Source organism: Ambystoma mexicanum, chromosome 1q (genome assembly GCF_040938575.1).
Source record: "Ambystoma mexicanum isolate Mex_15411 chromosome 1q, UKY_AmexF1_1, whole genome shotgun sequence".
Classification (NCBI taxonomy): domain Eukaryota; kingdom Metazoa; phylum Chordata; class Amphibia; order Caudata; family Ambystomatidae; genus Ambystoma; species Ambystoma mexicanum.
In genome coordinates, this window is record NC_090922.1 from 505,774,600 (window position 1) to 505,780,514 (window position 5,915).

At 43.3% G+C, this 5,915-nt stretch overlaps 1 long non-coding RNA gene across 1 annotated transcript; it reads left to right on the forward strand.

Moving 5' to 3' along the window:
- The first annotated feature begins 3,394 nt into the window (after window positions 1–3,394).
- Window positions 3,395–5,136, forward strand: LOC138521627 (uncharacterized). Its single transcript, XR_011283083.1, has 4 exons — window positions 3,395–3,521; window positions 3,662–3,810; window positions 4,024–4,156; window positions 4,526–5,136. It is a non-coding gene; the product is annotated as an uncharacterized lncRNA (long non-coding RNA).
- Window positions 5,137–5,915: the final 779 nt, after the last annotated feature.

Genomic DNA, 5,915 nt, shown 5'->3' on the forward strand with positions numbered 1-5,915 from the left:
GGAGACACAAGAGAAGCATAAGGAAAGATGATTATGGTTAAATAACTATCTAGATAGTACAGCACATTTGGGGAATAACATGTGGTATCAGCACATGAAAGAAATGGGAACATGGACATCCAAAGAGAGTTGCTAGTTTTGTGCTCTCCTACCTTATTCGATTGGGAATTCCAAGATATTCATAGCTATAGAAGTAGCAGTCTAGAAAGCTCACTGCCTGATGCACCTTGCACTCTGCCATGCAAGAGGTCAGTTCCAGGGTCGAACAGCATCCTTGCTATGGGTGAACGAGAAGACAGCTCGAGAAGAAGATGATTATGTGCAAGATTTAAAGACAAGAGACAGACCACATAACATAGACCATGTGATAAGATATGAAGAACCTGGAATGAAGGGAGCAGGAATCAGATGGGAAATAAACAAAAAGCTCAATTGTTAAGGAAATAATTATGAAGAAATAAGAAGATGCAAGGAGAGAGGCCCGCTGCAAATCAAGGGAACAGCACTTTCTCCAGAACGGTGGGAGGAAGGCCAGCCTTGTTGTGTGCAGAGCAGTGGCAGTAACAGGATATTACAAAGCAGTTATAGATCATGTGGAGAAGGGGTGCAAACCTCTTTGGCCGAAGCTTGTAAAATTGCAGACATGGGTTCAATACAAAGGAGGCCAGCTGCAGATAGTGCCTCTAGCCAGTGCAGAACTATGTTTCAGAAACAATGGCACAAGAAAAGTTGGAATGAATCAGCAGTGCGGTCGAATTTTTGATGTATCAGGAATGAAAGATGGAACAGTAGTGATAATGGACCACTACTAGGCCTGTGGATCCAGAGAATATATGAAGTTGCCCAAGGAATGGGGAGGGCTGTGTTCTATAGTAATTGTTCATGTTCCAGCATTGGTGATTCCAAAGAGTGACCTGAACATTGGAGAGTTTCCAAAAGCTGATGGCTCACCTGAGAAAGAGATCAGTTGAATTTCTCAATCGACCAAAGCGGGAGAACTACTTTTCAGATAAATCGATACAAGCCTTTAATGACATTCCATATGAACACAGGTTGTTCAGTCAGACTTCGGCAAAATTCATGACAATCTTCATGCCAGGGATCCAGACGATGGCGAATGCCAAATTGTTACAGATTACCAGATTGGAGCTCCTGCAGATGATCAACACTACCATAAAGGGATTCAACGCTATTAAAGAAGAGTTGAGAGTCATAAGACTGATGACCCTTCAGAATAGATATGTCCTGGATATGATTACAGCCATGGATGGAGGGGTTTGTGCCAAAATCAGAGAATCATGTTGCACATTCATACCTTCTCACAATGACGAGAATGGGACCCTGACAGAGGGCATAACGATGCTGATGAACTTACACATCAAGATGGAAGATGAAGTAGAAGATATTGCAGATGACAGCTGGTTTGCGTCGATCTTCTCATGGGTTCCACAATGGATGCCGAATATCTTCAAGTTCCTTGGAGCATTGCTGGTGATGATCATGTTTGGATTCTGTGTGATCAGAATAATAAGCACACAGTGCAAGAAGACAGCAAAGAAAACAGTAGGAATGAAGATCATGATCGATATCGATTCAGGGTTTAGACCCAAAGGGCCAACAGATGAAGAAATCATGAAGTATATAGAAGCAAGTATTCTAGCACCTGAGGGAACGAAGTGCCTGTATCCAAGGAATCACAAGAAGTATGTGGGAAGATGGATCTATTGCAGCCCGCACTGACAATGTAGTCTCTTGACCTGGAGTGTTGATGAACATGTATGATCTCTGAAAGGAGTAATGAAGATATGGACTCCAAAGAAGCACTTCTTCAGACGAGGATGTCTAGATGTGAAGACTGATGGGAGAGTGGTCGATGAATCAACCAGAGAGGGCAGTGTAGAGGAGGAGTCGAGTGCCTCTACTGGAAGTCCCACCCCCATTTTACCTATATGTTGGAAACCGGAAATTGCAGCATGCACAACGCCAATAATGGTCCCTATACCGCGAAGAGTCCTCGAAACAAGGTATCCATTAAGAAAGCCCTATATGATGTACCCGCGGAGAAATGACAGTCTTTTAAAGGAGGTTCCAGAAGAAGTGTGAAGATGAATGAAAGAGAGAACTGGTGATGTCACATGAAGCCGAAATGACCCACCCAGAAGAGATGCCATTGAAGAGAGTATATAGACCTTATAGAATCTTATGGCGAATTAAAGAATTGAATAAAGAATTGAATAACATTACATGTTCAAAATGAAGATTGCACGTGCGAAGAGCACTGAAGAAAATACAAGACATTTTATAATTGTACAGATGCTGAAACGCAAGTAGACTAGATAATCATAAGGCTGGCTAAACTGGTGTTTGTTAACACATACAGTAACATGTCAAACAGCATCAAAAAAATCATCCTAAAGAAGTAGGTAGTGCTTGACAAAAGTGAGACACCAGTTCCGAGACCGATAGTGACCTTCAAACGTAGCAAAAACATCAAAGACCTTATAACATGCAATGACATTACCCACAAGAAACAAAGCCAGAAAAAAAATAACAGAAATTTGGAATCTACCCCCTGTGACAGGACATTTTCCATGTGGTCATTGCATCTACTGCCACTCAACTAGCAGAAGGACAGAAATCGATCTCGGTTTAAGCTCGCCATGGAAACAGACTAAACACACCAACTGCAACTCCACTATGGTAATCTATGCCATATGGTGTCCATGCAAAAAATTCTATATCGGCAAAATGGATAGAAAGGTGAAACTAAGAATGGGAGAACATAAAAGTTGTCTTAAGAATAGAACTGCAAACGCACCACTGGTAGATCACTGGGTGGAAAATATACATACACCTGAAGACATTAAATGGACTGTCCTCTACAAACTAACATCTAGCTCAGACACTAACAGAGACAAGAGTCTACTGTTACGGAAAGAACAACAACTAATCTTTCTGACCAAAAGTGCCACCTGAGGTCTGAATGAAAAAGTCGACTGGTTAAACATATAATGTGAATACAGCTCTGTAATTCCAGCAACCTGTGTAATATCCTTATGTGTATAAGACATCACGATAGACGGCTTACAAACATACAGGTCGCCTACTTGATGTGGGTGCTCTGAGTCAACCCATAGTTTCCCTGCTCTGGACACTGCACTGGGTAGCTGCTGCATCCGTCTATCAGCATTAGAGAATTGTGCCTCCCATCATTTTCCACTCGGATATGAGACTGCAGGCAAACATACAAATAGTATATTTGATTGCCCAGTCCACGGAATGGACACCTTTTAGTCCTCGTGACGTGTGGGAGGGACCTCTTGGTCCTCGTGACGTAAGGGAGGGACCAATGTTCCTGCACCACAGCCCCGATACATCGGTCAATCACACAGCACGCAAGGAGCAAGGGCTTCCGTATTTTAGAGAGTCATGCAGTCATGTGACCTTATACTTTCAGAACGCAACTGAAAGAGACGGCACTGAACACGAGGACCGTGTACACTGGAGTTCAGCTGGACGAGGTAAGCGGAGCTCAGGTCCTAGAGTTAAACTTTACCGATGTAGAGCCCCATGCTAGACACGGCCAGATCTAGCATTAAGATGTTTTCGTGCCCTGCCTCAACGTGGCCCTGACGCGATCCCCCTGTTTAACTTTTCCCAGCTCTCCGACATGATGCACAGCCCATAACCTGCCCGAATCCAGCATTTGACAGACGCACTTCCAACTCTGTGTAGCATTTGAAGAGCTACAGTGGACGCATTTACGCGAGCCCTGATCTCCTCGGCTCACCTTTCTTGTGCAGACCCGAGGTAAAGATGGAGCCACAACACATAAGAACGGTGATAAATAGTCACATGCATTTTACTTTGGTTGGCTCAAAAATGGAACGTCAATAGTTAAAAATGGTGGCTTGGACTGCTGCTTCCTCTTTTGCCAAGGATTGCTAAAACCAGTTCCAGCGTGTTTAGAGAAACTGTAGGTGAACACATTCTGATCATTCTCTCGTTGCATTTTGCTTGTAGACCAGACACTGTGGTCGGTTTGCTGTTCCACTGCCTTCCGCTGCGCCCTGACTTGACGGAAGCGTAGCGAGCCTTCTATCAACTTAACTACTTAAAGTCTGGTAGAAAAGCTCCAGCTGCAGCAATACTAACGGTAAGATCCGCTGCTGAGATCTTGTGTTATTAGTGTTATTTTCCTCATGGTAATTCTCACTCTTCTCTCCCAATTAATGCACTGAATCAACTAAACTCACAAAAGAGAACTTTAACAGGCATTGTGCCTAAGCAAGCTTAGATAAACCATCATCGGTCTAGGGAGCCTAACCATCGTGTATGCCCCAGCTGATATTCTCTGCTTCTGTTTTCCAATTCCAGGGCTCACACCGGTTAGCCAGAGTATCAATTAAGTTGTACTTTACCTAGCCTGATCTTGGAACATCAGGCTTTTAGTTACTGTTGACTTTGAACAGTGGCTTGCAAGACAGATGGAGACTGATCCCGTTGTCTTCCTCTTTTTTTCCAGGTGATACATAGAGTCACCAGATGCCACGTCGTGGATGTGCCTTCAACCTGACAATTGTAGTCTCATAGGTTGTAGTTGTGTTGTTGAAGCATTACGTTGAAGTGTTTGTTTCAACCTTGACTGATTAGTCATTAGATGGGTTTAACCCATATCAAGTTTAGCATCTTGAGTAAACTGTTCCCCACAGTGCATTTTGCTTTACCCTGGACAGTCCCTGACGAATTTCCCTGCATTGAATTGAATTGATGATGGTGAGAATGAGTGGAGTGTTGAATGCAGCCTAATTTTAGTATTTGCACAAGCATATGACACGTTATTGATACCACGGACATTACTGTGCTTTTCTTTGAACTATAAGCCCACCACACCAACTTAATTACTGTCTGTTGATCTTATTCCACTGATTTGTTGTAGGTTACAATCTTGTAGAGTAGGATTCCAAGGAGGAGGATGGTATAAACTGAATTTGTCATATCTCTCCTTTGTTGCACTAACCCTACCTCAACTGTGGAAAAAGATTCTTTTCTTTTCCTTTTTTTTAATTGTATATAATTGTGGTTTACTGTATGGTGTGTTGTTGCACTTAAATAAAATGGTCTTATTGTTTTCGATACCATTGTTCTGCCTCATTATTTAATCCAATAGAGGCAGCTGCCCCGTGTGGCATACTGGTTCCTCTACGATACCTACCTGGGATGTATTGCCAATTGGCACCCCTCTGACCTTATTGTATTGTTCTAAAGGTGATGTACCTTCATGAGGGTTGGTTAGAAATGGGGTACCCACTCCCTCAACCGCTTGTTGTGTTGTGTTGCTAGCAGTTGAAGAAAACAGCTGACGATGAGGGAAGATTCGAGAAAGGTTGTCTGGCCCAGTGTCAAGGGTTGGGGCAGCCAAGAAACTGGTTATCTATTCGAGAAGATAAAACGAATGTGGCAGGTTTTATTCATTTAAGTGTTAAATGCGAAGAAGGAGCTCAAAACACGGTCTCCTGTCACATGGTCAAGATGAAAATAGACTTTCGGCGAGCTACAGCGAGACCTGAAGATAAGGCCATGCTCGCACTCCCTTCTATTCTCAGGCTCACTGATACTTGCAATGTCGAGTTCAAAGACTATTTGAATGGCAGACAGCAAGAGTGTTGATGGATGATGGGCTAATTGGGTGGGGAGGCATGGTCAAGTCCAAGCCTCCAGCACCTCGGGTACCAGCTTGTGTGCTGCTAGCGAGTGGAATATTCTAGAAGGGTACAAGCGTGTCAACCAATTGTAGAGGGCCACGTAGCAAAGAGCCCTATAGTTTGAAAGCCAATGAAACATTGTTTAATTCATGACAGCGAAGATGACTTGCACTAGGGGTGGGCATAGCTGTCCACCTGACTGTATAGACC